At 36.3% G+C, this 25,000-nt stretch overlaps 2 long non-coding RNA genes across 2 annotated transcripts in view; both read left to right on the forward strand.

Annotated features, from left to right (window-relative positions):
• Nucleotides 1-25,000, forward strand: part of LOC144981169 (uncharacterized) — a 38,174-nt gene that overhangs the window by 8,845 nt on the left and 4,329 nt on the right. The window lies entirely within an intron of this gene.
• On the forward strand, nt 7,586-9,171 carry LOC144956179 (uncharacterized). The gene is made up of 3 exons (XR_013641916.1): nt 7,586-7,752; nt 8,219-8,358; nt 8,690-9,171. It is a non-coding gene; the product is annotated as an uncharacterized LOC144956179 (long non-coding RNA).

Raw genomic sequence — 25,000 nt, forward strand, 5'->3', positions numbered from 1 at the left:
GAGTCAAAATATTAACGTTGTCATTGGTCGGTTGCTTTACATGTATACTGATTGTAAACAAATTCTGATCACGGCGTTGTTTCCTTGAATACGGCAATTTACACACATTACTCCACTCGACAGGGGTTTAAATGAGTACCTAGCTATAGGGAATTACAGACAGCATGTGAGCACCAGTAGAAATATAGAAAAAATGTCAGCAGAACTGAAATAAGAAAGAGACAATGGAGGTGAATTGAACACACCCTTAGAAATAATGGCTCCATTATAACAAAGACAGTATTGGATTGGAACTCTGGGGGCAGAAGATCAAGGGGAAGGTAACTGATAGTGCGGGGCGGTCCTTGGCAAGCTTAAGGACCACGGTCCTACGGTCCCTGGGAAATGAAAACCGCAAGGACCGGCCCTAGGACCGGCGGTCCTTTTCGACATTGAACATTCCTGAGAGACCGTTTTGACCTTTGGGACCATGGGATCGTTCATTCTTGAACCGTTAAAGACCGCTACACGATGAAAACCGTGGTCTACAGGAGTAAAACACACGGAGTAGTCACACTCATTTCAAATTGTAACCTAATTAGAGAAGAGGGGTGATGCCTTCTTTATTTGATCACAGTACTTCATTGTTACTTCGATAATTTAGCGTGAATAAAATTTGAAATTTATCCCCATTAACGGAGATAATGGAATCACCCAAGGCGTTGATCGAGTTGTTCGTGGCGTTTATACACACACGCAACTCCTACCCCCCCCCCCCCCCCCACACACACACACACATGAGAGGGCAGCGAGCATTGAAGAGTAAGAGAGAGACGTGAAGTTATAATAAGAGGGGGTGGATGCGGTAATAAGTAATAAGTAATAAGTGGGGTCGATGTTGACTTTTCGCCAGATCTAACAAACCCAGCTACCCATTCACTGCTGAGTAGACAGGGATTCAGAAAAAAACTCGACTGCACCCTGGATCGATCTCTGGCCCTGTGCGTATAAAGAGAGTGCTCTATCAACTGAGCTATCGGGGTCCCCAAATATTCTATTGGACCTTTTAAAAATACAGACGTTATAACTGGTTTTTTTGGAAGGAAGAAACTAATGAAACTCATATTATTTGATTAGTTAAAACACCAAACGAAATTTTAATATTATTGTATTATTTTAAATGACAACAATGCGATAGAAAGGAGTGGCGACAAGAGATGGACAAAAGAAAACAAAAAATCAGACTTGCAACTTGCTAGGTTTGAGACACACACACACACACACACACACACACACACACACACACATCTTTAGTAGTCACATACATTTCAAACAATAACCCATTAGAGAAGAGGGGTCATGCCTTCATCATAGATCATTGTCATTGCGATCATTATGGTGTAGTAAATTTTGAAATTTACCCCGTATAATGGAATCGTCCAAGGCGTGCGCCTCCTGTTCCCCCCATCTCACACACGAAAGGGCGGTTTGCGGAGTGGAGGGAGGTGGTCGTCTGCCTCTATGGTCGTCTGTGTCGTTTAGTGTATGGCAAAGGGGGGTGGGTGCGATTAATTAAGTGGGATGGGTGGTGATTGGTGGAAGATAGGCAAAGGACCGAGGCAACGAATCGCTGGGGAAGTAGTATGGCGCCAGACCGTTGAAAGGTGATAAGAAGTGAGGACCGCCGGCGGTCTTCCTCTTTGGGACCGGACCACGGTTCACAGCTAAAAGACCGTGGGACCGGTCCTCGGTCCGGTCCTCAGCGCGGCACTAGTAACTGAGAACGTGGAGAAGAATTAAATAATCTGATATACAGAGAAGTGATTATTTTTAAATAGTAGCTCAAGATAGAGAGGGGTGGAAACTGTCTGTCTGTGGCCTATACCCTGACCCAGGGTGAAAAAGGCATTGATGATTATGATGATGATGATGATGATGATGATGATGATGATGATGATGATGATGATGATGATGATGATGATGATAATGAGAGTGCCAGTACAAAGAAAAAATCGGAAACGCCTGTCAGGTGACTCCTAGTGTGTGAAATGAAAATGAATGAGATTTTCGGGAAATCTGATAAACGGGGACATTTAATTTACCTTTACAAAAACCTTCGCGATTACAGATTTCTCATTGTTAACAGAGTATTAATGATAATCATTCAAGCGTGTCAAAACAGCCACACGGATAATTTGATATTGTTCAGGTATTGAAAATAGAAGTCAAGAAATAATAATGGAGAAGACAAGCTGTGTTTTTCTCGTGTTGTTTTTGTTAGTTGTGACACCCGTGCCTTCTGAGACCCTTCCAATAATGAAGTCGTTGTGTCCCCGCTGTGTCGAGCTTAGCAAGCTTAAGCAATTTCCTGTGAGTAAAACATTATGCTATTTTTTTATATATGTATATATAGTATGCGCTTGGCTAAGAAGCTCATAACATTGCGATCCGGAAGTATAACGGACCAACACACAAAACTGTGTATCCATGAACGTTTATAGTCGGGTTAATATAGTTCAGTGAGCATTACTCATAAACGCGAATGGCAAAAAACAATAACAAAGACATGAGTGACGTCATCTTCGAACTAACTATATCTTTTAAGTTTACCAGACTATAAACGTTCAATGTTACACACGATTTTGTGTGTTGGTCCGTTATATTTCCTGATGGCAATGTTGTGAGTTACTTAGCCAAGCGCATAGTATCTATAGATGTATGCGCTTGGCATAGAAATTCAAAACATTGCTACCCGGAAGTATAACGGTCCAACCCACAAAACTATGTGTAACCTTGTACTTTTACAGTCTGGTTAATACAGTTTAGTGAGAATTCCTCATAAGCAAGGATGGCTTAAAACAAAAACAAAGGCCTTTATTCTATCTATAGATAGTATGAAGTTGACGTCACTCGGGTCTTTGTTATTGTTTTTTGCCATCCACGTTTATGAGTAATTCTCACTAAACGATATTAAACACACTTTGATTACACATAGTTTTGTGTATTTGTCCCTTATACTTCCGGATGGCAATGTTATGAGCTACTTAGCTAAACGCATACTATCTATAGATAGTTCGAAGTTGACGTCATTCAGGTCTTTGTTATTCATTTTTGCCATCCACTGAAATCCAAAAGGACTGGCAGTTTAACGTCATTATTTGGTTTTTGCACTGCTTAGTGAGTTGTAGTTAGTAGAGCTCAAGGAAAGACGTTATGTCATTGGTTGAATTATTGAATACAACTCACGATTTGTTTTCTTTTGTGGCAAAAGACTGACATTTTGACGTCATTTTTTTTTGGTCCGTGTCAGGCCATAACTTTACGAAGGCCACGTTCAAACGCACATCGTCTATAAGGATTCGGAAGCAACACTGAACATGTAGACGGTATATTTTGGGTTAGTGACTCAAAGATTATTAAATGTTAAATCAACTTTTAGCATTGGGATCACCCCGAGATAACACGAGACGAGACGATTGGCGACACACATGCAGCACAAGCTCGCGGCCAATGTTGTAGAAAAACTTTGAATTATGACCAATTCTGCTGCTTTATGGCCTTGTGGTATGACATTCGCTTTCGGATCGGAAGGTCCTGGGTTCGAGTTTCGGGAACATAGTTTGTTGAGTCCTTGGAAAAGGCTCTTTACTCACATTTTCTCTCCGTACTCAGGTGTAACATGAGTACCTGGCCGTCAACAGCGTTGTCTTTGTCCGAATAACTGTAATATCGCCTAACATGCATTTTATCCCGTCCTACATGTTGAATGTTGCTGTTGACCAGGGACCCATTGTAAAGCGCTTTCAGCACGTTTAGTGGATATTGCGCTATATAAAAGCTGAATTTTGTTGGATTTTCTTTTTTTGGGGGGGGGGAGGGTTATGTAGAAAAACTTAGAAATTATGACCAATCCTGCTGCTTTATGGTCTTTTGGTATGGCATTCGCTTTCGAATAGGAAGGTCCTGAGTTCGAGTTTCAGGAACATAGTTGAGTCCTTGGAAAAGGCTCTTTAAACACATTCTCTCACCTTACTCAGGTGTAAAATGAGCACTTGGCCGTCAACAGCGTTGTCTCTGTCCGAAAAATATTGTAATATGGCCTAACAGGCGTCAGGAGTAGTATATTGAGAGCTGAATGACTAGAACCAGATTAAAAAGATGGATGTGGATGATTGGTGTGATTTTTTTTTTACCTGCTAATCGATATTTTTAGATCTATTATGTATTGATTTTAGTTTGATTATGTATTTATAAGGACTCATTGTTATTATTTGTTATTGAATCTTTATTCAATTCCCATTTTGAGTTCGATTATATATCGAATGGTCAAATGCTTTATAATAAGTCCGTTTCGTACACCTGAGTCTAATGACTCATAGTTATTGATTAAATATACAATTATCTAATTGGCTATTAGATTGTATTTGACCTAGTTTTCTGATACTAATGCTTATTGAAATCATTTGATTGGTTCGATATTTTTAGATCTATTATGTATTGATTTTAGTTTGATTATGTATTTATAAGGACTCATTGTTATTATTTGTTATTGAATGTTTATTCAATTCCCATTTTGAGTTCGATTATATATCGAATGGTCAAATGCTTTATAATACGTCCGTTTCGTACACCTGAGTCTAATGACTTATAGTTATTGATTAAATATAGAATATCCCTTTCTTAATTCCCAATGGGAAATGTGTCTTTAGTGTCTGGTCCAAATGAAGACTGACATAACCAAGGCATCAGCCGCAGCTCAGCGCCGTAAAAATGAGGTAAAACAAGGTAACTTGTTAAATACCACGCAGCGTAACGGGTAGTCGAACTTGAAACCTTTAAGGTACGAAGCAAGGACCACGCCGCTCGACCACGCTATCGTATAAGGAGTGTTTATTCAATTCCCAGGTCTGACTCCTGGGCTTAGAACTTTTTTTTTTAAAGAGAATTATTATACACTTTCCCATGACAAATATCTACAAATCTCATTAGTTTTTGAGCGTGTTTCCACACCCACATCTGGAACACATTTACCCTCCCTGCTTGAGAGTTCACAGGCTTTATCGCCCTCTCGTGTTTATATTTAGATAAACCCGTTTTCAAACAACCTCGAAGATTAAATATCGTGAGAAACAGTCTTGGTATTCGTTTTCTTTCTTACAACTGCACCTGGTGGCTTATTTTACGTTAAAAGTCAAAACCCTACGTTCTGTCTGCTTTTTAAAATTATTATTGTTTTTTTGTTTTGTTTTTTTAGATGTTCTCTCGTTTAAATACTGGTTTGTAATACAGTTACATTATTATCACCAGTCTTCTGATCGATAGGATAAAAGTGCACTACCTAACCTCTAGAAGGGAACATCAATTGGTAGAGCTCTCGCTTTACACACAAAAGGAGTGGGTTCGAGTTTGTTTGTTTTTGTTTGTTTTTTTTATTCCCCTATCCATACAACACAATGATAAGGTAGCTAGGTCTGTTGGACCAAGCTGAAAGTACTTTTCGATAGTCTAGCGTCCTATCCAAAGAGTGACAAGCAATTTATTACGTGTTGTTTTTTTTTAACGATATAGAAATTCTCTCTCTCTCTCTCTCCCTCTCTCTCTCTCTCCTCTCTCTCTCCCTCTCTCTCTCTCTCTCTTCTCTTCTCTCTCTCTCTTCTCTCTCTCTCTCTCTCTCTCTCTCTCTCTCTCTCTTCCTCTCTCTCTCTCTCTCTCTCTCTCTCTCTCTCTCTCTCTCTCTCCTCTCCCTCTCTCCTCTCCCTCTCCATCTATCTATCTGTCTATCTCTATTATACATAGAGTTGACGCTAACCGAGTTTCTGTACTGTTTATCGAACATAATCCGAATCCTCTTTCAGACTCGTTACTAGTTAACACCATACTTTCAGACACGTCCTAAATATACCTCTTTCATTCAGAACCTGAATTTGAACCTTATCCCCTTTGGTTTCTCGTTCTCGTCTATATAATTTTTTTTCCAGGCGTCCGGTAATTTCGGTTAGAGGAAAATTAACTTATATTTTATATTCGTGAGAAAACAGCACTTAAACCTGATATTCTAGGTCAGAAGCTTCTTAAGCACTTTATAATAAACATCTGTGCTATCGTTTTACTTTTCTCACGCCCTTTACAGCTGTAAAATTCATTACGATGGCGCCGTAATTCATTACGATGGCACCGTTCTGTCGTTGAAAAGTTCAAACATATGTTTACATTTCATATTCCGCGTAAAAAAATAAAAACACTTTAAAAACCAAACGTAACCAATCACTTCAAAACGGTGTTAAGCTTGGATTAACCTTTTGTGTATAATTGAATTTTGAACCTGTTGTATCAAATTTGAGTTAAAATAAATGCTTTTGTTGAGGAAATAGAGTTTTGTAAGTTAAATTTCAAAATAATAAACTTTCCTAATTTTGACTCTTTTGACGTTAAACTCAATTTTCTTAATCTTGTTCATTCCGATCTAATACCGTTTTGAGATGACGGTCATAAAGTCTTAACCTTGCTCTGGGTATTTTCCCATCGTTTGATATAACTATTCCCGCGCTTATGGAGTCAGCGTTTTTTTTGGCCACGCCTACAACGTCAGCATTTTTTTGCCCAGTCTTGTAAAGTCAGCATTCTTTTACCCTATAAATTCAGCTCTGCTGTTCGTTTTTTCCATTCCACTGCAGCGAGCTTGCCTTTTCCGTTAAAGAAATACAAGTTCGAAGTGATTTCTTCTATTTTTTGTGTGTTTGAGTTTTAATTAACTTAAATTTATTTTCTATTTCAATTTTCTTCACGATGGAGCCTGTACCGATAGGAAATAGAAATATTCACATAAGTGTAGGTGAGTTTAACGGTATCCCCAAGATACACATACGTTATTACGGGAGTAACGACGACGGAAAACTTCTACCATCGAAAAAAGGCATTGCCTTAAATAGAGACGAGTGGAAAGCATTACTAAAATTGTCGAGAAAAGTGAACGATATATTAGCAAACCAAGACGAAAATGAAGAGGATAGCGACGAACCATCGACAAAGAAACTGAAACCTAAGAAAAGAAACAAGAACATGTAAATTGTCATTATCATCATCATCGTTATCGTCATCAACATTTGTTATTAAAGTTAGGCATTATTGTTCTGAGGAATACTTCTATCGTCCGATAAGTTTATAGCTTTGAACAAAGAAAGAATTGAAAACTTTGTTAAAACTATCAAAGAAAACATACGACATATTGACCAAGGAAGAATAAAAAAAGACAGCGATGAATCGGCAACTAAAAAAAAAAAAGAAAACAACAAGAAAACATGAAGAAATAGTCCTCGTCATTACCATTATTATCGTCATCAACGGTAGTCTGACTGTTTTATTTTAGGATGTGTAACACTTTCAAAAAGTTTTACTTTTTTAACAATCTGTGATATGTGTTTGTTTTTTTTGTTTTTCTTCTCCTTTAGAAGAACTTTAATATGGAAAACTTCATTCAATTTTCTAAAAACCACTTAATGAAGCATATATACGCTATTGATATTTCAAACTGCGAAGGATGTCGTATTTTCGCACCCAATCAAATGGCGCATGATTGTTTGATGCTACCCCATGAAGATAAGATTGTGCGATTTTTCGAAGAAGCATTTGACAATACAAAAGAAACTGTTACGACTAAACTTAAACCAGTGTTACAGGCATTACTGCTCGAAGATGTTGTAGGCACAGAGGAAGCCGTTCGTCTAGTGTGCTTAAACAACGACCCTGAACCCTCATCGATCGACGGAGAAAATCGTGAGTTAAATGATAAATAGCATTATTATTCAAATGAAAAGACATCGCCTTTAAAGATTACATTTGTGTCTTTTATATATAAAATATTTTAGTTTAATTATTATTTTAGTATTTTTACCTCTTTTTAAAAAAAAAACAAACAAACAAACAAACAAAAAACAACTTCTTTTTGTCTTTTATTTATTTAATTATTATTTTTTTATTATAGTAGTATGCTTGTTTTCTTGTTGTTGTTGTTTTTTGTTTGTTTTTTTTTGTGTGTATTTTTAGGTAATTGTGATAAATATTCAATATTTAGTTCAATAGTTATATATAGAACTCTCTTAATACATTTGAGTTATAATAGGATTGATTTTAATATTATTATTGAAATGTTTAAATGTTTGTATCCAAATTTATCTAATTACCCTATATGTCTCTTCATAACGCTACATATTTCGACTAAAATAAGTCGTATCTTTTTCAGAATTTGAGGACACTCAACAACCATCATCAAAAGCTACCGAAGTCATTGAAATCCTATCGGACAGCGATACAATTGAAATCTCGGATACAGAAGATCAATAAATCCCCAAATGATAAAAGGAGTGAGCTGACCCATCAATAGTAAGTAGCAATCTTCTCTTATTTCTCTGTAATAATTACTTGTATATATACATGATGACCAAAATCAAAAATTGATGTATTTTTATATTTTATTTATAATTTTTTTTTGATCTATCTTAAACTATCTTTGATTTTTCTTTTTGTTTAATTCATTCATTCATTCATTCATTCATTCATTCATTCATTCATTCATTCATTCATTTTTTTTTTTGTAAATGTATGTATTTATTTATTTGTTTATTTATTTATTTACTTTTACAAATTGTACTATATGTCTTTACTTGTAAGATAAACAGTTCTAGTTTTAAACTAAACCATATGTTATTTTCAGAACCGGAAGAAACCCATCGATTATACAAACGAAACCGGAGCCTCCCCAACAGTGGTATATTGACAGCGTGTAAAAAACAAGGACAAGTCAAAATCTGAATGAAGAATTTTTCAAGACTCTTAAACAGATCGTCTAGTGATTAACAGTGAGATAATATTTTTTCTATAGTTATTTTTTTTATTTATTAGTTGTTAGATATGTCTTTCATTTAACTTTAAAAATTTTTACTTTTTATTCTTTTTTTTTTTTAGCATTTTCCTCCCGTTCTTTTTTAAAAAACAAAAACAGAAAAATTGTTATTTGATTATAGTAGAATTGTATATTTATAGTTAAGTTACCAAGCATGTACATCTGTGAAATTTGTGGCATTAGTTTTAAATTATTACATAATTTAATTCGTCATAAACAGAAACATGACAATTCTATAGTACATACTTGTTCGAAATGTCAAAAGAACTTCTCTAGGAAAGATAGTTTACAAAACCATCAAAAAAACGTAAAGTGCAGTTCACCATAAGAAAAATTGAAAGAAAAGCAGTTTAAAGAACAAAATAAAATACAAGAGAACGAACAGAAGTTAAGAAAACAAGAGCTTAAAAAACAGCAAAGAATTTTTAAGAAACAACAGCGTAGAGATAAACAAAAACAAAATCGTCAACAACGACGTGAACAACAGCAACAACAACGTCAACAACAAAAACAAGAACAAAAAGGAAATAAAATACAAAAACAGAAACAAAATTCGTCAAGTTTATTGTCTACGAGTTATGTAGAACAAACCGAAGAAAATGAAACTGTATTGCGGTTATTAGAAAAACATCGTGAATCTATTAAGACACATTTTTTAGAAGGGATTTTTCAGTCCGTGTACACAATAGAATGGGGCTCTCCCTATATCCTTCAACAACTAAAGGAAATTTTCAACAGGCAAAGCGTTAGATTCAAAATCAATTTTAGTCATTCTTTTCTTTTGCAAAATCAAGAAAATTCGGAATATCGTTTTTTCCACGCGTCTATTAATAATAACAGAGCATTAGAAATTCCCAGACTTATTAGTAATTGGAAAGATTTTGAGGAATTTATTGAAAATTTTAGTAATAATGATCATTTGGAATTTGCCCGTCAGCATAGACCAGATAGTCGTTTCAGGGTTCAGGCTATTTTATCGACCACGTTTTATATCAATAAGATGAAAGAGTTTCCTATTGGTTGTTGTAATGTTAACATTCCCGATTCTGTTAAAAATAACAAATACATATATACTCTACAGTACAATTATAACAGGACCAATGATTTTTTCAGCGATAATTTATGCTTCTTCAGATGCTTATCTTTGGCTCGAGGAAAACGGGTAAATGACTTAGACGACTACACTCTCTCCTTGTTTAGCTTGTATACATCAACATTTCCAACAACATATCCGGGTATAAGTATAGGAGAACTAGACAAAATTGAGAAGTTATTTGAAATAAATGTCATTGTTTACAAGTATGATACGGATCATGTTCCCAACCGATATGTAGTCTTTAGGAGAAGTGCAAACTCTTTTTCTAATACGATGTACGTTTTACTTGTCAATAATCATTTTTGTTATATTAGGAACCTCGAAAGGGCTATTAAGATATTTGGTTGTTCTCACTGTAGTAAACTCTGGACAGAACATTCGAATTTGTTACGACATGAGAAAGACTGTAAAGGGGATGCAACTAAATCTAGGTACCCGGGTGGAATTTTTCAACTTCTTCCAACAGATTTAGAGAAATTAGCAGATGCTGGAATTTCTATTGATCCCGATTACGTGTATCCTTTTAGGTGTACATTCGATATCGAGTCTTATTTTAATAAAGATAACTTACCCGAACCGAAAGCTCAAGCAAACCGAACAGTGTATCACGCCAGACACTTACCCATGTCTATAGCAATCGCTTCAAATGTTCCAGGTTATGAACAACCCGTATGTTACATATCCGAAGGTGATCCTCAAAAGTTAGTAAATCGTATGGTAGACTACTTAGAAGAAATTAGCATTCACGCTTTCACTATTCTCAGTGAAACAACATTCAAAAACACATACGAGCAAATAGGTGATAATCAGAAATTGAAAGCTGTTTTAGATAAATATCTACATCAAATGGTTGTAATAGGTTTCAATTCTAAAATGTATGATTTAAACGTTCTTAAAACTTACCTTGTGAAGAAACTAATGAAAACAGAAGATTTCAAAGTAGTAAAGAAAAACAACAGTTTTCTTTGCATTTCGAACGATAAGCTAAAAATTTTAGACGTTTGTAATTATCTGGCCCCGGATTCAGTTACTCAAATTTTCTTCAAGCCTATAATGTAACCGAACAGAAATCTTTTTTTCCTTATGAGTACTTTGACAGTCTAGAAAAATTAAAGGGAAACGTCACTCCCACCTATATCAGCATTTTTCAGCTCGTTAAAAAATTGCACCATCTCTCAAGAAGACTACGCTTACTGTGAGAAAGTATGGGAGGAACAGGGAATGAGTACAATGAAAGACTTTTTAGTTTTCTACAATATTCGTGACGTAGGACCAATGTTAACGGCTATTGAACGCATGACGCAATTCTATCAAGAGCTAGGTTTAGACATTTTCAAACAAGCGATATCGATCCCAGGGGTTACGTTAAGATACCTGTTTAAGACCATTCCTAGAAATGTAATATTTTCATTATTCAACGAAAAGCATAAACATCTTCATCAGCTTTTAAAGTCCAACATCGTTGGTGGACCGTCGATTATTTTCACACGTTTCGTAGAAAAAGGTAGTACATTGATCAGGGGAGATAAACCCGTGCCATCTTTAAAAGGTTATGACGCTAATTCCTTGTACTTATACTGCCTTCAGCAAGATATGCCTAGTGGTTTATTTGTCCGACGACGTAAAAGTAATGAGTTTAAATCTGAGAAAACAGACAAGTTTGGACAGGCAGCGTTCGAATGGCTCGAATGGATGAGTCATATACAAAGGGTGCCTATTCGTCATAAATTCAACGGAAGGGGAAAAAAATCTAGGTCATGAAAAACAGGTCAAGGTCGATGGGTATGATGAGACGAATCAAATTGCTTACGAATTTCAAGGTTGCTTCTATCATTCTCATTCCTGTATTCAGGAAAAGACCATGATATGTAATGAAACATTTGAACAAAGAAAACAAAAAACAGCGCATAAGAATGCGTATATTAGAGATATTTTGGGAATTACTCTGATAGAAATCTATGAATGCGAATGGAAAAAAATGAAAAAAGACCCTAGAATATCTGCCTTTTTACGGAAATTACGCCCGCTTAATAATAACTGTTTTAAGAAAGGGACCCGCATCACAAAAGAATCGATACTGTCCGCGGTTGATAGAGACAAAATTTTCGGTTTTGTTCAGTGTACTATCAGGGTCCCGAAAGACCTTTATTCTTATTACGCAGACATGCCACCCATCTTTAAAAATACCCTCGTTGCACGAGAAGATATAGGTGAAACCATGTGTCAATACGCCGTGAAAAATAACCTATTAAGACAACCTCGACGAACTCTGATTAGTAGTTACCATGCCGAAAGCATATTGCTGACCACACCGTTGCTCAAATGGTATCTCAATCACGGTCTCATTGTAGATGATATTCAAGAAGTGATTGAATATATGCCAAGTGCATGCTTTTCAAATTTTGTGCAAAAGGTTTCAGACGCTAGACGTGAAGGCGATCGTAATCCTGAAAATAGCATCTTAGCCGAAATCATGAAATTAATGGTAACTCGGCTTATGGTAAGACTCTCAAGGCGCTTGATAAACACACGACAGTTTTATACGCCGAAGTTGAAAATGTTGTATCAAAAACCATTAATAGCCCTTATTTCAGAAAAATGACTCCGTTGACATCGACTTTACATGAAATAGAATCCGCAAAACGTACCGTTCTTTGGACGCTCCCCATTCAAATTGGATCATTTGTGTACTCGTACGCAAAACTTAGAATGCTACAGTTTCAATACAATTTCATAGACAGATTTATTCCAAGGGCCGATTATCAACTTTTTGAAATGGATACCGATAGCTTATACGTTGCATTTTCCGACTGTAATATTCAAAGCCTCTTAAAACCGAACTTGATTGATGAATTTTACAAACAGTATCATACGTGGTTTCCGAGTATTGCTTGTCCTGAACACATTCGAGAGCTAGTTGAAAAACAAAGCAACTTTTCACCATATCCTTGTTGTCGCGTACAGCAAAAATATGACAGACGGACACCGGGTCTCTTCAAGCTAGAATTTGAAGGAGACGGGGGTGTGGCTCTTTGTTCGAAGACCTATATTTGTTTCGGAGAAGGGAAGTCTAAAACGAGCTGTAAGGGTTTATCAAAGCGATTGAATGAACTCACAAAAGAAAAGTACCTCAAGGTTTTGCAAACGCAAAAGAGTGGTGTGGGAGAAAATAAGGGTTTTCGTGTACTAGACTCGGACGTATACACATACACACAACAGAGAGCTAGTCTATCCTACTTTTATATAAAGAGAAAGGTTTGTTCAGACGGAATCAGTACAGAGCCTCTTCTGGTGTAACAACCATGGACCCGCGTTTCAAACATCCTTTTACATGTCTCATCGCCGGTCCTTCTGGGAGTGGTAAAACTGTATGGGTCACAAAATTTATTGAGCATTTAAATCAGATGATGAGCCCGCAACCTGAAGAAATTATATGGTGTTATGGAGAGTGGCAGAGAACTTTTGAAGCGTTACAAGGGATAACTTTTATAGAAGGGATACCAAAATCTTCCTTTTGGGATGGAACCCAACACCGTCTTGTGATACTCGATGACTTAATGGCCGAAACTGATGACAGCGTAACTAAACTATTTACAAAAAAATCGCATCACAATAACATTTCAGTGTTTTATCTTGTACAAAATCTTTTCTCAAAAAATAAAGAACATCGCACTATCAGCTTGAATGCTCATTATATCGTAATTTTTAAAAATCCACGTGACCGTTTGCAGATCGTTCAGCTGGCAAAACAACTGTATCCCGGAAAGACAATTTTTTTACTAGACGCATTTAAGGACGCAACAGACGTACCTCACGGTTATTTGGTGATCGATCTTCGACAGGATACACCTGACCATCTTCGTGTAAGAACAGACGTTTTTTCTCCTGAAAAACAAGTTGTTTATATCCAAAAGTAATGTCTGCGCGTGTAAAACGTAACGTTTCAATGTTGAAACTTCTTAGAGAGGCTAAACCCAGAGTAGCAAAAGCAGTTTTAAATGGAGCGTTACCGGATCTAATCAATACGTTATGCGAATGTGCACTGAATATATTACGCGGTAATCTTCCGCTCAGTCCAGTACAAAAGAAGCGTTTGATCAGACACAAGAGAAGTTTAAGACTTTTATCAAAAAAAGGCTCTTCACCATCTCGACAAAAGAAGCTTTTACAAAAAGGTGGTCTATTAGGTGCCCTTCTTCAACCTGTCTTGGCTACTTTAGGTGGAATACTAGCGGGTGGTTTATGAGATGGAGCATGCCAAGAAAATGGTATTGGTGGACCAACGTCTCTTGGACTCAATCCACACCCGAAGAGAATCACCGATAACCGAACCGTCCACAGAAAAGCTTTGGGATCTTGATCAGCAGATGAAAGATATTCTAACGCGAAAAGATACGAACTCAATCGAAAAAGCAGAGTTGTATCAACAAGTGCTGTGGAAATTCTTAAAGCGGAAAGATGAACGATCACATCAGATGGTAACTAAGACCAATCCTCAATCAATAAGAACACATGACCCAATAGAACACGACACTTTAACAAAAGATATTATTGAGAGCGTACCTATTTCGTTGAGAAAGAAAGCGGAGAGATTATTGGATTATCTCAAAAGACACACAGAGCTTGAATGGAACCCGAGAGGGGAGATTAAATATCGAGGTAATATCATCCCAAATTCAAACGTTCTTGATCTAGTCAATGACGCACTCCGCAAAAGAAAGTCTGTCAACCCTGAAGGATGGGAATATTTTGCTCGTGCTCTGCAGGAATCCAACGTCCCACGTGATCTCATCGGTCATGCTGACAGGTGGGCGTATATTAGACAACGTCCGTCGAGGAATTTAGAAACGGTTAAACCGGAGAGAACATCTGCCTGGGTCTCATTCAAATGAAAGGAGATAAAACACTACGCGCTCGCTATTACAATCCTAATCAACCGGGATCTTATGGCGGTATTAAACCGTTAAAGACTGCTACGAAACTTAAAAAAACTGTCGTCAGCTCTTGGCTTTCTCATCAAGACGCATACACCCTTCATAAACCCGTTTGTTACAAATTTCCGCGTCGACGGATTATTGTAGGTGGAATAGTCCATCAATGGCAGGCTGATCTCATTGATGTTCAACTATTGAAATCGTACAATGACGGGTACAGATACATTTTGACGTGTATCGATGTCTTCAGCAAGTTTGCGTGGGCTGTTCCTATAAAAGACAAAACGGGAGAAACGTTAAAAGATGCTTTCAGGACTATTTTAGAGTCTGGTCGAAGAACAATCCGGCTCCAAACCGACAAAGGCTCCGAATTTGTCAATAAAAGCTTTCAGCAATTTCTGAAGCGGAATGGGATTGATTTCTTTACTACTGAGAACGAGGATATTAAAGCTGCGGTAGTTGAACGATTCAATAGGACTCTCAAAGAAAAACTGTGGCGTGTGTTTACTCGTCAGAACTCTCCTCGATTCAAAGACGTATTACCCAAAGTAGTGAAAAGTTATAATCATTCTTATCATAGGAGTATCAAGTTACGCCCTGTTGACGTAACAGAGAAAAATCAAGGGGACGTATGGAACACATTGTATTTGGATGATCGACCTAAAAAGAAAACTAGTGCAAAACTCGGCGATCGTGTGAGAATAAGTAAAAGTAGGCGACTGTTTAAAAAGGGCTACCTACCCTCTTGGACCGAAGAGTTATTTACAGTGACAAAATCCATTTCAACAACACCTAGAACCTACCAAATTACAGACGATGAGAACGAATGCGTTCGCGGAAGCTTCTATAAACAAGAACTGCAAAAAGTTGGTGCAAAAGAAATCTACAGAATTGAGACCGTCTTGGATAAGCGTAAAAGCGGACAAGAACTTTTGGTGAAGTGGGTCGGTTACGATTCATCATTTAACTCTTGGATACCAAAGTCTTATCTTCGTGTTTACAATTAATTATCATCCTTGTTGTTTTTTTGTTTTTTTTTATTTTTTTTTGGTCTTGTTTTTTATTTTTTTTCCTGTTTTTTTTTTGTTTTTTGTTTTGTTTTTTTTTTGTTTTTTGTTTTGTTTTGTTTTTTTAATTTTCAAATGGAAGGATCCGAAAGTGAAAGTAATAATCCCAACAGAAATTCATCTTATTGGTCTATGTTTGGGAAACGTGTCCCTAGAGGGGAGATCGTGTTCTTGTGTCAGATGATGATTGTGTCGATTGTTGTGTCTGTATCATTATATAACTTGACGCGTGACGGAGAAACAGACAGACTATGGGTAGCGCTTCTAAGTAGTTGTCTCGGTTACGTTCTTCCAAATCCAACACTGAATAAACGAGTTTAATCATGTCTTATTTAGTCTTACCTTCTAATAGCAGCATGAGCTATTTTCCGAATAATTCTCCAGGGCATTATTTTACAAAACTACCCAGAGTGTTAGATTTATCGACAGAATACGAAGTCGGTTTATCAGAAATATTATTCAGTAACACGTATAACAACATCCTTGAGAATGAAGCATTTTTCGAGTTTAGAGTTACTAACGACAGCGAACAAGATACCGTACTCATCCCATCGGGTTTATACGAGTCACCGGATGAACTGGTTAAAACGATGATCACTCATATAAGAAGGAAAATAAAAAAGAACCACGAGGGTTTCATCAAATTTTATTACGACCGTGCAACTCGCAGAGTAATGATAAGGCTATATAAGGAAGGAACTTTTTTGCACTTGAGTTCGACATTGAGCAATCTCTTGAATATTCCAAATCATTATTTATACGGTCCAACGTCTGTGTCGAGTGAAAGGCCATTACATCTAAACGTCGGATTCGAAGCAGTATACGTATATTGCAACCTCGTTCAACCTAGAATAGTTGGGGATAGCGTCGTACCTCTTTTGAGATGCGTACCGAGCGGAAATAGAAGCAAAGACATAGTTCATCATATTTTTGAGAAACCTAACTATGTTCCTCTCAGACTATTTAATTTTGACACGGTTGAAATCCTTTTAACCAACGACAAAGGCGAACCTTTGACATTTGCTTCAGGGAAGTCTATCGTGATACTTCATTTTCGAAAGAAGAGATTCGATGCGTAAACAGTCGTCATGACAAAAGGGATCGTGTTCAAATCCAATCAAAAAGGTTACGATGATTATTACTGTACTCAAGCAGGACGTGGTCTACCCGTGTTTGTTGGTGGAAGACATCAAAGAGGTCGAGGGCTTGGGAGTATCTTTGGTGGTATTGCAAGATCTCTGTTTCCCATCTTGAAATCGGGCGCTAAAACATTATTAAAAGAAGGTGCAAAAACCGGTGCCCAAATAGCATCTGACGTCATTTCCGGTCAGAATGTTAAAACAGCTTTAAAACGACGCGCGGGGGAGAGTGGGAAAAGATTACTCAACAGAGCCGTGGGTGGTTTGACTTCAACTTCATCGCCGCCGCCGCCGCCGCCACCCGGACGTGTGACTCGGCGTATAAAACGACGACGACCTACTCAGACACGACAAAAGACCAGGAAGAGACGTAGGAAGAACGTAGCTCAAGACATTTTTGGTTGATTATCATGGCTTTGTTACATCCCTATTCCGCAGAGAGTGTACACAGCGGACTCGATCTGTTCTCATTACCCGTCACCCAGACTGCTGTTCAGGATGGTTTGTTTGTGGAATACCATCCGATCTCTACTTTGTCGAGTGGAGGTCCGATCGAATTTTCGATCAGCGGGGGGACGTCAGACTACTTGGATTTGCATAACACATTTATGCACGTACGCGTTAAAGTAATAAAGGCGGATGGAACTAATTTAGACGCCGATAGCAATGTTGCCTCTGTTAACACCTGGTTTCATGCCTTGTTTTCACAAGTGGATATGACTTTGAACGATGTTCTGGTGACGTCAAGTGAGAACGTTTATCCTTTTAGGAGTTTTGTAGAAACAATGTTGAATTATGATCAAGGTGCGAAAAGGAGTCACCTGACAATGGAATTTTTTCACGAGGACACCCCGGGTAAACTAGAAATAACGGATAGTATAAATGCTGGCTTCGATGCACGGAAAGAGCTGGTGAAAGAGAGTAAAGAAGTGGATATGATGGGAAAACTACATTTAGATTTCATGCATCAAGAACGGTATCTAATTAATGGAGTTGATGTAAAGTTGAGGCTTATCCCGTCTAAAGATGCTTTCCATCTCATGACCGATGCTGAGGGGTTTAAGAGTGTAATTACACACGCCTCGTTGTATGTTAGGAAGATTAAATTAAACCCAGCCGTGGCCCTGTCACACGAGAAAGCACTTCACATCGGCAATTGTAAATACCCCATGAAACGCGTTGTCCATAAAACCTTTTCTATTCCAAAAGGAAATTTAAGTGCAGTGCAAGATAATTTGTTTTTATCGCAAACCCCGACTAAGATCGTACTGGGTCTAATCGAAAGCACTAGCTTTAATGGAAATTACAAAAAGAATCCTTTTAATTTCCAGCACTTTGATCTGTCCTATCTAGCCCTGTACTTGAACGGAAAACAGATACCGTCCAAAGCACTAACTCCGAATTTCAGTAGTAAACAATATGTCAGAGCTTATCACAGTCTTATGCTAGCAGCTGGACTGGTTAACAACGATGCCGGAAATGGAATAGATTATAATGCTTACTCTCAGGGTTGTAGTCTTTTTGGTTTTGATCTGTCACCATCGCTATTAGACGGGAACCAGTTTGAACTGGTAAAAAGCGAGTCGCTTAGACTAGAACTTAAATTCTCGACCCCACTAGCTGATCCGATCATTGTGTTCTGTTACAGCGAATTAGATAGTGTAATAGAAATTGATCGCACTCGTCAGGTGATCACTGACTTTTCATCATGAACAACGTAGAAATCGAAACGATGTTAAACGGACACGTTAGGGCGAGACGAATTTTTCGAGGTGTTTATCCTAAAGATAGACTTCCGAACAACCCGAATTCTCGTCAACCCGCTGCGTACATTATTAACACAGAGTCGAGTTCCGGTCCCGGAAAACATTGGGTATCTGTGTATTTTAACGGGATGGGAAAGGCAGAATATATGGATAGTTTCGGGTTCCCGCCTTCTGCGTATCCGACAATTCAAAGATTTGTGGAAAACAATAGTCGAAGCTGTAAACACAACCCGCGTATTATTCAGGGTATAACCAGTTCCACATGTGGTTTGTACGTTATATATTTCGTGTTGAAGAAAAGTAAAGGTGAAAGTTTGTCAAAACTTTTATCTATTTTTAATCCCTATCATTTTCGTATGAACGATTTAAAAGTGGCAAGAGCTGTTACTCATTTATCCCGAGGCACCTTGGTTGGATAATCTTAATTGGAATGTTTGTTGTTTAAAATAAAATAAAAATAAATAAGATTCCTTATGATAAAATTTATTTCGTGTACACGAAACAAGACATAATTCTATTTACTTTATACCTTAATATATGATTTTTAAAATGAAGAAAATGATGATGATGATGATGATGATGATGATGATGATGATGATGATGATGATAATGATGATGATTATGATGATTACAATACAATTGATAAGCATTAACCGTTTGCTTTTGATTGCTTGATCGCTTATGAAATTAAGACTTGCTTTAAATTGTTTAATTACAAATATTTTGTTGTTGATGATGATTATGACGATGATGAAAATGATGTTTATGATATATATGTAACATTGCTATCCATTAATCATTTATAAAAAAAAAATGTTTAATGATTGAGTGTGTGAATGATCATTTTATAAGATGTGTATGGTGTATGAAAGTGTTGTTTATATTGTTTTGTTTTTTTTTTATTTGTTTTTTTTTTCTTTCGTTTGTTTCTATGATCTTTTGTTTTATCATATTTTTATAATTCTATCATTATTATTATTATTATTATTATTATTATTATTATTATTATTATTATTATTATTATTATTATATTATTATTATTATTATTATTATTATTATTATTATTATTATTATTATTATTATTATTATTATTATTACATTTCTATTTAGATCGTAATCTTATTTGGTCAAGTTTTGTTGTTTTTGCTTTTTGTTTTTTATTAATATTTATAGAAAATTATAATGACGATTTAAAAGCTTGATATGTGAATGTGTGAATGACCTGAGATCATTATTGTATAAGGTGTAACTGGTGTGTGAAAGTACATTGCTTTCGATGTTGTGAAAAAAATAAAACAAAATGAATTTTATTCACCAATACATGGTTTTATGTCTTTTTTTTTCTGTGTCTGTTATGGTTTTTGTTGTAAAAGAAGATTTTAATTTTATTATATGGGGAACTACTTTTGTTTCAGTTTCGAAATGTTCACATTAAATTTCAAAGAAAAATTAGCATAAAAAAAGAATCCTTCGAAACTGTAACAAATTGTTGGGTAATATAATTATAAAAGAGTAAACAATACAAGATGAAAAGATATCGCTTCTTTTATTCAAAACATAAAAAATGATTCGAATCATCAATATGATCATTAACTCAAAAGATAATTGAGTTGTTCGATTACACTCCAAATCACAAAGTAAAACATCATGGGGAAAAGTACTCGATTCGTCCAACGATTGACGGGCGAAATCTCCTGTATCATAGAGGGCCACCCACCGTTTGTCTTAATCCAGCTGCTGAGTTTTTTGTCCACATATGAACCCACAAATAAAGCAAAGTTTTCTCTATCCGGGTGAATACGGAGTACACGCTTAATGTAACATAAAAAAACAATGATTCTACCCCAGCTGATCTGAGAGAATAATTCGTCTGCGACGATATACAATTGTTCTCTGGTTTCTATCAACGGACAGGTCGATAAATGTTCGTGAATATACTTATCATAACCTGCAATTGCTTTCTGATAACGATCATCTATCTGTTGATCGAGAAGCAAATCTTTCACAAAAAGTTCCATTTCAGTATCAGTCAAGACAAAAGTACACGAAGTAAAACACACATGAGACGCATTATCCAATACCTTTCTGGTATAATCTGACGAGGCATCGCTAACCAACCACCGTGTGATTCGAGCCAATGATTAAGTTTTTTCTCAAGATGAAGACTAACGATCTGAGAAAAATTTTCCCTGTCTGGATGACGTAAAGCTACTCTTCTAGCGTAAGCAATTAGAATCACTACCCTTTTCCAGTTGATATGCTGCTGAAACAATGTATCAATCACCGAGCAAAAACCCAATGGGTTATTCAATACTGGTTGTTGAAAGAGTGATTGATGACAAAGATGAAAACATTGATCTATCACGGTTTTAACACAATGGAACATTTCATCTGGTTCTACATTGAGAATTAATGCTTTCACAAGACCACTCATTTTACGATGACACTGTCCCGACAAAAATATATTTCAAAGAACCAATCAAACGGACGAAACTATGACAATATGATATCCAATCAAGATTGGAGAATTTGAAAGAACCAATCAAAATGATTTAGACTACCGGCTGCTCTGAATGACCTTGACCTTTTTTTTTTGCCGCGCTGCTGTGCGGCTGACGCCTGAGCTATTTGCCCTTTGACCTTTGAGGGAATCAATGGACTTTTAATTGATTAAATTAATAAGTCATTAGACTCAGGAGCAAGAAACGAATTTAAAAGAACAACGCGGCTCAGCGTTATAGTCCTTGGACTGTACTGCGTGACCTCAATTTGCGCTGCGGCGCTGCGGCGCGGGTGAACCAGTCGGAACCTAAGAACACCGGGATATGATCCTTTTAGCCATTCAATCAGCTGTATAGCCCTATTATTACGCAATTAACCATTCGATACATAATCGATGACAAATCGAACACTCAATAAACACACGCGCTCATCTTACTGATCAAAACAAACAATGCGTATTAACAGTTAACAAATAAGAAGAAGAAAAAAAAAACGTCCAAAGTATCAATCAAACGGAATGAGAACTAAACATTGGTATAAGAGATGATGACAACCAATCGGATACTAGATATTTGAACTTGTAGGTTTGAAAGAACCAATCAAATGATTTCAATAAGCATTAGTATCAGAAAACTAGGTCAAATACAATCTAATATCCAATAAGATAATTGTATATTTAATCAATAACTATGAGTCATTAGACTCAGGTGTACAAAACGGACGTATTATAAAGCATTTGACCATTCGATATATAATCGAAATCAAAATGGGAATTGAATAAACATTCAATAACAAATAATAACAATGAGTCGTTATAAATACATAATCAAACTAAAATCAATACATAATAGATCTAAAAATATCGATTAGCAGGTAAAAAAACGATCACACCAATCATCCACATCCATCTTTTAAATCTGGTTCTAGTCATTCAGCTCACTATATACTACTGTCAGGTCACGTTGTGCATGTTACGTGTTGCTGTTGGTTAGGGTGTAGCCATCGTTATGTTATAGCCTGACACTGAAACCCAAAAAGACTGGCATTTTGACGTCATTATTTGGTCTTTGCACCGCCTAGTGAGTTGTCGTTAGTACAGCTCATGGAAACAAGTGGTCCCATTGGTTGACCTATTGAATGCAACTCACGATTTGTTTTCATTTGTGGCCAGAGACTGACATTCTGGCGTCATTTTTGGTCAGTGTCAGGCTATAAGTTAACGATGGCTAACTTAGGGACCCCTTGTAGAGTGTCTGGGCACATAAAGTAAGTATTGCGCTATATAAACGCCCAACTTTTTTTTTGCTTTGTTTTGTTTGTTTTATTTTTTATTTTTATTTTTTTTTTTGTCTTTTTTTAGGAGAGGGGGGGGGGAGTTCATTTTTAAAAATAATTAAACTTGTGCATATTATTATTATTGCAATATTCCTCATTGTTGTAATACAATGGTTTAACCTATATATATATATATATATATATATATATATATATATATATATATATATATATATATATATATATATATATATATATATGCAACCGTGACGTTGTATGATTTTATACATTTCGAACGAGCATAGTTAAATGTATAATAATTATTTCGTCCTCTGATTGTAACGAAGGCGGCACTGCTGTATTGTGGCACCCTGCTTACGCTGCTCTTGTCGAATTTTATCTATTGTGTGGCTGTCTTGCAATTCTTATAGCGTGTCATTTATTTCTATTCCATACATAAGGCCTTATTTTAACAGTTCGTCGTAAGCACTTTTGAATAAACACGTAATAACAATTTTGGCAAAACAAAACAAAAAAAAAAACAAAAAAAAAACTCGTCCTTCAAATATCGATCGATTTAAATGAAACCTCATCTTGGCAAACACTCTCAAACCTTAATGAAGACATCGCGAGGTCCCAGGTTTGAGAGTTGACGAGGGCCAATTAAATCGCTCGATATTTGAAGAACGGGTCTTCTGCCCAAATGTTTAAATACGTGATTTATTTTCAGAGTACCAAAATTTAAAAAAAATGTTTTTATAAAAATTGAGCTTTATATTGCGCAATATCCACTAAATTTGTTCAAAGCGCTTTACAAGGGGTCCCTGGTCAACAGCAACATTTAACATGTAGGACGGGACATGATGCCTGTTAGGCGATATTACAATTGTTCGGACAAAGACAACGCTGTTAACGGCCAGGTACTCATTTTACACCCGAGTATGGTGAGAGAATGTGAGTAAAGAGTCTTTTCTAAAGACACAACTATGCGCCGAGCGCGAGGCTCGAACCCAGGACCCTCCGATCCGAAAGCGAGTGTCATACCACTAGACCACAAAGCCGCACGAATGGATTAACCTATTAACCTAGTTAACAGATTTATTTTGCCTATAGATTATATACGTTTGACGAAGAAGCTCAGAATATTGCCATCCGGAAGTATATCGGGACCAACACACAAAACTATGTATAACCGTGAACGTTTTTAATCTGGTTGATATAGTTTAGTGAGAATTACTCGTAAACGCGGGTGGCAAAAGACAATAACAAAGACCCGAGTGACGTCTTCTTCGTTCTGTCTGTAATGTGGCGATCCTTCATTGTTTATTTGTTTGTGTATGCGTGCAATTCATATCCTGTTCGATATGGCGTCGTATGTAAAGCACATGTAATGGTAAGCGTCATCAACTGCTTTTTATATCATTTTAAAAAATCGAATTCATTTGAAAGAGTAATCTTGACCCTTTCCTTACCAACCATTTTCAGAATTTTTCCCAAAATTTCACAACCACCCAACACAAAAATAGTTTTTACTTACTCAAACAGGAAAGCAAAAAATACATTCTATACATAATTTTGTCTGTAAAATGAACTCTACAACACAGTGTCATGTTTTTATATCTATAATAAAACATGTGTCTTTAAATTGTGTGATTTACAAAAGAAATCTTAACTCACTCAACCCGAACACCGAGTCTATCCGTTGTTTACCCGGGTTACTTTTACCCCATGTCTATTTATTTCATTTTATCTGAGACAAATTATAGGCGTTAGTATCAAAGCTAATGTTTTTAATTTTTACATGTTAATGGTAGTTGAATAAAACTATCTATGTATGTACATGCTAACTGTTACTGCATTTTTGCAATATTGAAAAGTAGTAAAGATTTCTAGGATTGAGTGAGTTAATGATAAAAGTGCTGGTTGGATCGTAACGAATGTGACGATTTTCTCATGGTTGGTAAGTAGAGGGTTACGGCAACTGGAAATATCAAACATACAATGACATAGCATTTCGATGTAATGAATCATGAGTAATAATGAGTGTATGAACTTTAAAACATTGTGAACCAAACAAAAAATTGTCTTTATGGGTAATAAAGATCATATTCTCATCATCATTATCACCATCGTCGTCGTCGTCGTCGTCATCATCATCATCATCATCATCATCATCATCATCATCATCATCATCATCATCCTCATTATCATCATCATCATCATTGTCACCAGTAGAAAAACACCTAAGAATTTAGATAGTTATATACATTGCATTATTCTTTACATACCTATTATCTTACTTCACACTTTTCACTTTCGTTATCTTGACCTTTTGATTGCTTA

This window comes from Berghia stephanieae, chromosome 10 (assembly GCF_034508935.2).
Source record: "Berghia stephanieae isolate SIO BIC M18660-M18661 chromosome 10, UCSD_Bste_1.3, whole genome shotgun sequence".
Lineage (NCBI taxonomy): Eukaryota > Metazoa > Mollusca > Gastropoda > Nudibranchia > Aeolidiidae > Berghia > Berghia stephanieae.